We start from the raw sequence: 10,713 nt of genomic DNA, 5'->3' as shown, positions 1-10,713 counted from the left end.
TGCCAACATTTGCTGGATTATGAAGAAAGCATGGGAGTATCAGAAAAACATCTATTTCTGCTTCATTGACTATGCTAAAGCCTTTGATTGTGTGGATCACAGCAAACTAGGGCAAGTCCTTAAAGAGATGGGAGTACCAGCCCACCTCACATGTCTCCTGAGAAACCTGTATAAGGGGGGGTCAAGAAGCAATTGTCAGAACGGGATATGGAACAACTGATTGGATAAGAATAGGAAAAAGAGTTCAACAAGGATTTATATTGTCACCCTGCTTATTTAATTTATATGCAGAGTACATCATGTGGAATGCTGGCCTGGATGAAGCACAAGTGGAATTAAGATTGCAGGAAAAATATCAGCAACCTCAGATATGCAGTTGACACCACTCTAATGGAAGAAAGTGAGGAGGACCTAAAGAACTTCTTGCTGAGGGTGAAAGAGGAGAGCACAAAAGTAGAGTTAAAACTCAACACCAAAAAAGCTAAAATCACGGCATGCGGCCCCATCACGCTTTGGCAAATAGAAGGGGAAGACATGGAAGTAGTGATAAACTTCACATTTCTGGGATCCAAGACCACTGCAGATGGTGACTGCAGTCATGAAATTAAAAGTCGTTTGCTCCTTGGGAGGACAGCTATGGTGAACCTAGGCAGTATAATAAAAAGTAGAGACATCACCCTGCCAAAGTCCATATAGTCAAAGCGATGGTATTCCCAGAAGTAATGTATGGCTGTGAAAGCTGGACCATAAGGAAGGCCGAGCGCAGAAGAATAGATGCTTTTGAGTTGTGGTGCTGGAGAAGAATCTCGAGAGTCCCTTGGACTGCAAGAAGATCAAATCAGTCAGTCCTAAGGGAAATCAACCCTGACTGTTCCCTGGAAGGTCAGATGCTGAAGCTGAAGCTGAAATACTGTGTCCACCAAATGAGAAGGGAGCATTCGCTGGAGAAGACCCTGATTCTGGGAAAGACAAGGCAAAAGAAGAAGGGGACGGCAGAAGATAAGATGACTGGACAGTATTACTGATGTAACTAACACAAATGTGAGCAGACTTCGGAGGATGGTGGAAGACAAGAGGGCTTGGCGTGACTTTGTCCAAGGGGTTGCATAGAGTTGGACTCGACTGTGCGACTGAACAACAAGATGATATGGCATTCCTAGGGACAACCTGAGGACACTGCATCCATTTTCATCAGGCATTCTTTTAAAAAGCTGTGGGGCCATCCTGTTCAGGACCATGTTGTGGGAGGAGGAGGGGCTCCTGTTTCCCCCCACACACTTATGATTTCAAGAGGATGCCTGCTGTAAAATGGTTGTAGTGTCCCCGAGGAGGCTGTATTATCTAGCTGTGCCCTCAGTAAGATACAGATAACAGTACTTATAGGTGAGGCCATTTCAGATGATTCCATTAAAGAGATGTTATCTACCCTAGGGTTGAATCCTGAAGATACTTTATTTAGACAGTTTTTTGCTTGTGCAATGCTTTGGTCAATGGTGATTTTCTCTGGGATGCAAGGCCTGATGTGATTATGCATTTATTCATTCATTCTTTTACTCATTATATTTCTATGCTGCCTCTTCAAAGTCTTGTTCAAGGCTGCTTACAATTAAAGACACATCACATTATTAAAAACAAGCTGTTAAAGCAACAACAAGAACAAAATGATTTATATGTGCTATGAATCTGAACCTTGATGTCCAAATCAGATTGATATAGGCAGCATCAGCTACTGTGAATAATGGAGGATAGAAAGGAAAATTACAGACAAAGATTACTTGGGAGGTTTCAGATTCTAATATCAGAAAATACTGCAGGAAGGAACCCTTTTAAATCCCATCTAGAATCACCTACACCAATTTTGCTTGGCATTCTGGAAAGTATATGATAGACGTCTGTTGAAAATGCTTTTTCAGGTACAGTATCATCCTATCTTAAAGCACACAGTCCAAATTTAAAATCAAGGTGATCCAAAGCAAATTATTTAAATGCCTTCACAAAGTGCAATCCAAAACTGAAATTAAAGAATTACTTCCTTATATTTGAAGGGTATCCAACTGCTATCTTCATACCATTGCAATTTATTTGATTGTTTTGTTGTTTAAATATTGCTTATTGTTTACTGTGTATTTTATGCTGTTAGCTGCCTTGAGTCTGCATAGAATGGGTGGGATATAAATATAATGTAAATAAAAAATTAAAAAAATACAACAGATTATGATCTTCTGTGATGCCAAAACTTTCTTAAAATCACATCTCTTTTGTTTTTAGTTTTCAATTTGTTGTCTGCAGTAATGCAATGCAAGATATAAAGGTGCTCCTTTAATCATTACATTATGCATTATATATTTTGTATATAGTAAGGAACCCGTAATCAAAGGTTAAGGTAGACCTATATGTACTAGAAGAAGTCTTGCCTTCTTATTTCTATCCTTTCCAAGTCTCCTTCATCAAATGCTTTTATTTGAGGTGGACACAAACTGCAATTCATCACCGATAAATGCTGCTGATGTTGTCTGTGTCGCAGCAGCCCTTTTACATTAACAGATGTGATAGCATTCAAATCACCAGCATGCACAGATGGAGTTGAGGGCAGAGGTGAACACATAACTCACAGATAATTATTTACTTGGTGATCTTAACATATTGCATAGTCCATCTAAAGTGTGCTTGAGGAATGTGTCTTCCCAGGAGTTAACTTCTACCTTAACTAAACTTGGTTAGTGAGGAAACAAATATTATCCTTTCTGGTTCTAAATTGTTAATACAAGTCATTAACTTGGTATTTATAATGACAGTTTATGTTGTTGCTGGGTTCAGTGGGAGTTTTCTATTATAGGAGATGAGTGCATGAGGCTGTGACCTATGGCTTCATGGATTCCCAACAGATACATGACTGTTAGTGTGATCCAGGATGCTCTGTGATTTTTGGCACTGGAAACAGAAGAGGCTTGTGGGTGTCCTAGGGCTAAAAAAAATATATGAAGAAATTACTGCTGCTATTGTGATTATGTGTTGTTGTCTGCAATGCAAGATATGAAGGTGCTCAAAAGCATTCCTTTGACCAGGAATTGTACTTCCTCCACTCCCATGCAATTTACACCAACTTTTCTCCATGAAAGTATGCAGTCATATAAAAGCATACTTCAAGAAAATAAGGCTTTCTCTTGGGTGAACTGACCCAATAATCAGATAATAATTTCCTGGACAAAGGGTGGAAGGAGGCGGGACCCCACACAACTATAAACCATGAATTTAAATTGGTGTGGCAGAGATGGTTACTATAGTACAGCAACTAATAAAGCAGCACAAGTATTTGGGGATGAAGTATGAAATCGCACAGACATTTAGGGGAAGCTAAAGGATTTGACTAAGACCTCCTACAATTATTACCATATCATAATTTCACCATAACAAGCTAGGAAATTGTGTCTTCAGAAGACCCAGTGCGGAATTTTGTTGAAAAGTGGAAGAATGTTCTAAAAAAGAGTTGTACCTTGAAACTTCATTGGGAAATAATTGTTTATAAACTTTAAAACAAGTGATATTAAGCAGCTGTGTATTGTTATATTTTCCTCTTGCTCTATTTGTCCTTTCCTGTACATCCACTCATAGCAACTGCCTTCACACTTCTTTTGTTAAACTTTAAATTCTCTCTCAGTTATCTTGCTTTGTGAAAACACAAGCATTGCCTTTAATGAGGTAGGGGGACAAGACCAGAATGTTGAAATACCTATCAATTTCTATTTAATGACTTTTTAGGGAGAAGTTTCACAAAAGCCAAGTAGGTTGAGGGCATATATGGAGACAGAGAAGACCCAAAACATACTGCCTAAGGCAGAAAAATCCAGATGGCAGATCCAGGTGGCAACCCCACCCCCCTCAATGTTTTGCTGCCCTTGGCTAGCTTCTCCCAATGCACCACATCACACAGTCCAATGGCAGCACTCACCCTTCATGGAGAGCCTTTCCTTTTATTATGCTCCTCAGACCAAAGGTCTTGAGCAAGTCAAAACCGATACAAGAAAAAATACAAAACATGGTGAATTAATACCTATCTCTTTAATAGCACAGAGAAACAACAAGCGCTAGAAATTTAGCAACAGAATGTATTATCTCCAGATTGGTGCCTGCCACCAAAAAAGAGATCATGCAGGATTAGAGAGGAAGCTGATATTTACTGAGGATAAATGTAAGACAGAGATCTCTGAGTGACATTCATCAATCACAGAATAAGATGAGGTGATGTATGGTCTCAGTCACTCCAGATGCATAGCAGCAGTAAGTATTAGTCAGAATATGGTGAAATGACCCCTAAGATCTGCACTTGGCAGGACATTCAGTCTATCTAACATAAAAGTGTTCCTTTGACCAGGAGATGCAAAGAGGCTTAAATATGCGGGGCGGGGAAGAGGTCAAAGATGGAGAAATCCCCATTGCAAAAGAAGAGTGTACATGCCTTGCACAGGCCTGTGTGCTGACACGATCAAACTCGATAACCCTTTTCCTGACCAAATTTATAACTTCAGAATAGCCCATATCCCTAAGCAAAGTAGATGGGAAACCAAAGAACTCATCCAATTATCCACACATTTTCCCAATACATTTCTATAGGAATCTTCCATCAGTAACTGTAAAGCCCACTGCCCCCAGTATTAGGCATTGAAAAGAGGGTGGTCAGTCTTAATGTGAAGGCATCTATCCAGGCCCTGTTCCCCAATGAGTAGAGTTACCAGCCTCTTGCCAGAGGCAAAGGATTGCCTGCCTCCAGCCTGGCCCTGCCCCCCAATCAGCTGGTTGGCAGTGGGACTTATCAGGAGCAGAAAGGAGGCCCAGGCTACATTGCTAGGAATATGGTAACATCACTTCAGGCATGTACCAGTACAATCATCACATTAGCAATGTCACAGTGATGCTCTAGTATTCGGGCAAAAAGTCTATGGTATATGCCATTTTCACCATAGAGCTTTTGCCCAAATATTAGAGTGTTGCTACAACATCATAATGTGATATCACTTCCACTAAGCATCAGAACCTAGCCTCATAAGCCTGCAGGAACATACTGCCTCCCCCTTTGGAATAAAGGAACCATAAAAGAGCATTTACATCTACCCAGGCAGTTTTTATAGCTAGATAAATATGAGTTTTCCAGGTAAGGTTGTTTCTAAGCGGTACACCCAAGTATTTAAAATGGGCTTCTTGTTCATTTTCTCCCCATTAATCATCTATAGTGTCTGTTTGATAGCAGGATTTTTGAAAGGATAATAATTTTAGGGTTGTGTTTTTTTGTGTTTTTTTTACAGTTCACTGGTAGACCTTCCTGGGAACAGTATTTGATAATGTGTTCAGTAACTTATGTAGCCAGCTTCTGATCTGCATAATAACATGGTATCATCTGCATAAAGCAAAAGAAGAATCTCTTGGTTAGGCAATAGAGGAGCATGAAATCCTGGTTTTCACAGATGAGGAATCAGATCATTCACACACAGATTGAACAGTAGAGGGGATAACTTCATGAGATCAAACGATCAGTGCTCATCTCACTTGTAAATGCATGTCAAAGTCTGGCAGATCTAGATGGGAATTTTCGTACTTTCATTTAACTATCCGTATAGAGCCCTGTCTCACTGAACTACGTTTTTACTATAATGCATGAAGCCAGGGCTTTTTTTTTTTTAAAGCAGGAACACACAGGAATGAAGTTCTGGCTGACTTGGCATCAGGGGTGTGGCCTAATGTGCAAATGAGTTCCTTCCGGGGTGAGGCCTAATGTGCAAATGAGTTCCTGCTGGGGTTTTCTACAAAAAAAAAATCTCTGCATGAAGCTATGTGAAATTTTGGAAGCATAAACCAAGATATTAAAATGCTACAAGAATGTAGAAGCCTTCAACATTTAACTAAGAATAACTGAAACTATTGTCACTGCATACATACAGATGTTACTGAATGTCATGTTTCAAGTCTAAAGTTCCGGTTTGTGGATGGTTTCTTCCTGCTTGGGGAAGAAGTGCCGTATCCCCCTCCCACAATCATCCTGATGAAATTGTGATCAAAATACTGTTTGTATATCAATGACATAACCCCCCCCCCCCTGTATCTACTGAGTCAGTGGTTAAGATTCAGGTGAAGGACTTAACTATAGGAGAGTGTTCACTAAATAAAGACATTATCCAAGAATTCCACACTAGCTGGTTATGATTTGGTAACAAGCAGAAGATATCTGTTCAACTACATTCAGTTTTGGAAAGCCACTTGTGTAAAGCTTCCTAACCATGAGAACAACCTTATATACTTGAATCATAGAATCACAGAGTTGGAAGGTACCTCCAGGGTCATCTAGTCCAACCCCCTGCACAATGCAGGAAACTCACAAATACCTCCCTCTAAATTTCACAGGATCTTCATTGCTGTCAGATGGCAATCTAGCCTCTGTTTAAAAACCTCCAAGGAAGGAGAGCCCACCACCTCCCGAGGAAGCCTGTTCCACTGAGGAATCACTCTAACAGTCAGGAAGTTCTTCCTAATGTTGAGCCGGAAATTTTTTTTATTTAATTTCAACCCATCATAAACCCAGTATCACAAGAGCTGATGGGTAGCATTGAGGGATATATCTCACTAACAGAGGTGGAATTCTAGCAGGAGCTCCTTTGCATATTAGGCCACACAACCTTAATGTAGCCAATCCTCCAAGAGCTTACAAGGCTCTTTTTGTAAGCTCTTGGAGGATTGGCTACATCAGGAAAGTGTGGCCTGTTATGCAAAGGAGCTCCTGCTAGAATTCCACCCCTGCTCACTAGGATACGATTCTTAAGTTGTGATAGTTTCTGGAAAGCATATTCAAAATGAAATTCACACACTGATTTTTTCCTGAAAAAAGCATAAAGTAGTGAATATTAAATATATAAAGGTTGCCAAAAGGACACAACTGAGGAGAAACTTTCTTACCTAGGGACCTTCAAAGCGATAGGATGTTTCTTGCATCAAATTTAACATAGCAAAAAGTATTTAGTTACAAAGAAAGAAAAAACAGAATGCACAGCATCTAGGAAAAAAGTCATGTACTGTAGTTTTAATGCCTAAAAACAATTGTGGAATATAAATTGAGGCATCCCCCACTCCATCATGACCAGAATCGGAAAAAAAATATTGACCATTCTGCAGCACAAAAGCATCAGAAGTAGGCTCACCACCTGTTCCTTATTTAAAGAAACTGCTCCTTATTATTTATTAACAGAAATACTCCCAGAAAAGAATCATAGGCCGTTTTCGCACTCACGTTTTACTGGCGCCACGACCCTCCTCACGCCGGCGAATCTGCATGGATTTCGCACCAGAAGCACCGGCGCACCCAGAAGCGCCGGCTACTTCCGTCGCTAAGCCAGCGCAAACGTTTTCCTGCATCTTTGCGATTTCCGTTTGCGCTGGCTTAGCGACGGAAGTAGCCGGCGCTTCTGGGTGCGCCGGCGCTTCTGGTGCGAAATCCATGCAGATTCGCCGGCGTGAGGAGGGTCGTGGCGCCAGTAAAACGTGAGTGCGGAAACACCCATAGAGTTGGAAGGGACGTCCAGGAACATCTAGTCCAACCCCTATAATGTACAAAAATAACCATATGAACCATAATGGCACAAATAAACTTTCATTTAATTTATCACAAGGACAGGAAAAGTTCAGACATGATCTCACAATGTACTTTTTACTGTAGAGCCGTTTAGTTGACAACAGTATTCAAATAGCATTGGGAACAGCACCTGGGCAGGAAAATTCCCACTGCAATAAGCATGGGATCTCTTCTGCCCTCTTTTATGCAAATATGTGAAAATTCAGACTTGCTCAATGCAACACTAATAGGGGAACATTTACTATTTTGTTTATCTAGCAATTTGTAAACAAGTACAAGAGGAAATGGGTAGAGGAAAGGCCAGCTAGCAGTAGTAATCTTTTACAATAAAAGCCTAAAAGCTCTCTGGTGAAGCCAAATCAAGGCCCCTCATTTGCTAAGCCTGCACTCCATTAGCCACTGGCCCATCATGTGTCCATCAACCCCTCTGACCTCACATTGGCTCACTGTCCTGTCCCCCTTCCCTATGCCCTCCCATGCCCACTGCCAGCCCTGTCAGGCAAGGACACCATCAGATGGCCACTGATGTCTGAGGAAGACAGTTCTCTGCTGGGGGCTTACTGATCACTCTTGCCTCTCCTCAGGGCCCTATCTTCCTTCTTCTCATTTTTCTTTCACTCCTTTCTCCCCCTCATTTTATAACATCCCCTTCTGTTCTTTCTCTAATTCTTTCTCTATATCTCTGTCTTCCAGTCTTTTTTTCATTTTGTCTGTCTGCCTTCCTCCCTTTAATCCACACAAACAGTTAACATCTCTTCAACTGACAAGGAATGTTTGTTCACAGCAAGGAGAGGCCACTTCAGAGGGAGTGAAAGGCAGGCTTGCAGTGGCTTTCCCCACAGCATCAGCTGCTTGATGCTACCAGCCATTTCCTCCCAGAGAACCACTGTTGCCAACCTCCAGGTGCTTGGCTCCCCTCCCCTCTCTGTGAAGAAAGACTGTTCTTTTCCCATGTTGACGTTGCTGGATTGCCAACTCCAGGTCACCTCCCCTTGAGATGTGTGTGTGTCGGGGGAATTAATACCTTCACTTGGGTGGGTGGGAAGTCAACAAGGCACTCCAAAAATCATTACCTGATCACAGTTCAGTCAGAGTCTTTTGCCTCCCACTGGCTGACTCCCCTGCCCCCACCTACTCTGGTCCAAGAATGTTGAACAAACTGCCAAAAGCAGTCTTAACTTAGAGAGAGACACATATCCCACTCTTCTCAGTGTCCTCTCTGTCAACTGGCCTCAGAAAAGACTGCTGCTGTACTGCAGCCTCACAAAAAGGTGTCTTGGTTGCCACCGGCAACAAACCTTTTCCACCCTATCAACAGCCCACACAGATGACCTGCCAATACAGGCAGCCTCTGAGGGCTACTCAAATAAGCCAGGGAGCTTATTTCCTGTCTTTCCTGCCTCTTTCCTCACTCCCTGTCTCCCTCTTCCCCTCAACCTCATCCCAAGATGGTTGGCTGAGAAGGAGACAGGGTTGCCAACTCCAGGTTGGGAAATTCCTGGATATTTGAAGAGTGGCGCCTGGAGAAGATTGGGTGTGAGGAAGGGTGGGGCCTCCAACAAGGCCACCCTCCAAACCAGCCATTTCCTCCTGGGGACCATTGTTGCCAATCTCCAGATGAGGGCTGGAGATCACTCAGAATGGCAGAGATCAGTTCCCCTTGAAGTGGGGGCGGGGAGAGTAAATGCCTTCACTTGGGTGGTGGGAAGACAGCAAGACTGGGGAGCACTTGTCCAAAGGCCCTTAGTGATACCTTTCCAGGTCGGTGGGAAATTCTTGGAAATTTTGCGGTTTACAACTGCTCCCCAGATGACCTCTGAGGGAGAGGCCTTTCCTCCTGGGGAACCACTGTTGCCAATCTCCAAGTGACAGCTGGAGAGCACTCAGAATTACAGCTGCTCTCCAGATGGCAGCGATCCACTCTTTTTGAGGGGTGTGTGTGTGAATGCCTTCCCTTGGGTGGGTGGGAAGACAGCAAAGGTGGGGGGGGCACTCGCCAAAACCCTCTTTTTAGAACCTGTTAGATTTTCCCTCATAATGGGCCTTTTTCCTAGTAAGTTAATAAAGTAATTAGACCAGTCTGTGTCTTTCAGGCAGGATCTGGCCAGTGAGGGTCTAGCAGAATCCAAGCAAGGTATCTGTTCTGAAATGCCAAGAGCAGTGAGCACAGCATACATGCAGTGGCAAACAGCCACTGTAATGGATGGCTGCAGTTTAAAATTTCCATTTCCCTCCAAGAAAGATTGTGAGACTGGCCAAGGTAACTTGCCTGCCCATTTTCAGGGCTAAGACAGACTGAGAGAAATGCTGTTTCCTAGGGAATTTAAAAAAAAAAAACAAAACTAGGCAAGCAAGCTCTATTAATTCACAATATTAAGAGATCTGGGAGTTGTTCCAGGAAGGCTTTGACTGCCTCAGATATAGGCTACCCCATCAGATGCTGGGTGAGTCATACAACTTTTAGAGTCAGCAATACCTAACTGCACATGTCTAGATAATATTCTGCATAGTTGGAAGGATGGGTTACTGTTATTGTCCAGGTTAGTGAGGATTTGCTGTGCATGGGAAAGTGATGGCTGCTCACTTCCCCTAGCTGCAGTGGAGTGTCCTTGCAAGGATGTTTTCAGTTCTTTCTCCAGTTGTCTAATAAGACTTGGGCTACTTCTCTTTAGATAATATAGTAGGAAATTGCTGGATTTTGCTGTCACAAAGTTCGAGGTGAAGAAGAGCCACCTTTCAGCTAGGTTAGGCTTGAGGGACAGCTGGTTTGCCTGGGAATACTAGTGTGTAAGGTAAAAAGGGAAACATTATGAGGAATGTGGAAACTGTGGTGCTGTGAGAAAGGACTGAGGAAAATGACAGTGTTGGGGTTTCTCAGTTATTCTGCTAGGGGAAGGGAGCAGCCATGACTTTCCCATGCACAGCAATTCCTCACTAACCTGGACAACAACAGAAACCCATCCTTCCATCTATGCAGAATATTATCTAGAGATGTGCGGTTTGAGATATAGTTTTATTATGAGACATGCAGGCCTGAGTCCATAATCAAACCTACCTTAGGTAGGGGAAGACACACATACCAGAAAAATGTCAGTGGC

Source organism: Heteronotia binoei, chromosome 4 (genome assembly GCF_032191835.1).
Source record: "Heteronotia binoei isolate CCM8104 ecotype False Entrance Well chromosome 4, APGP_CSIRO_Hbin_v1, whole genome shotgun sequence".
Classification (NCBI taxonomy): Eukaryota; Metazoa; Chordata; class Lepidosauria; order Squamata; family Gekkonidae; genus Heteronotia; species Heteronotia binoei.
The sequence above is the reverse complement of the archived record's forward strand: the minus strand, read 5'-3'. Positions refer to the sequence as shown.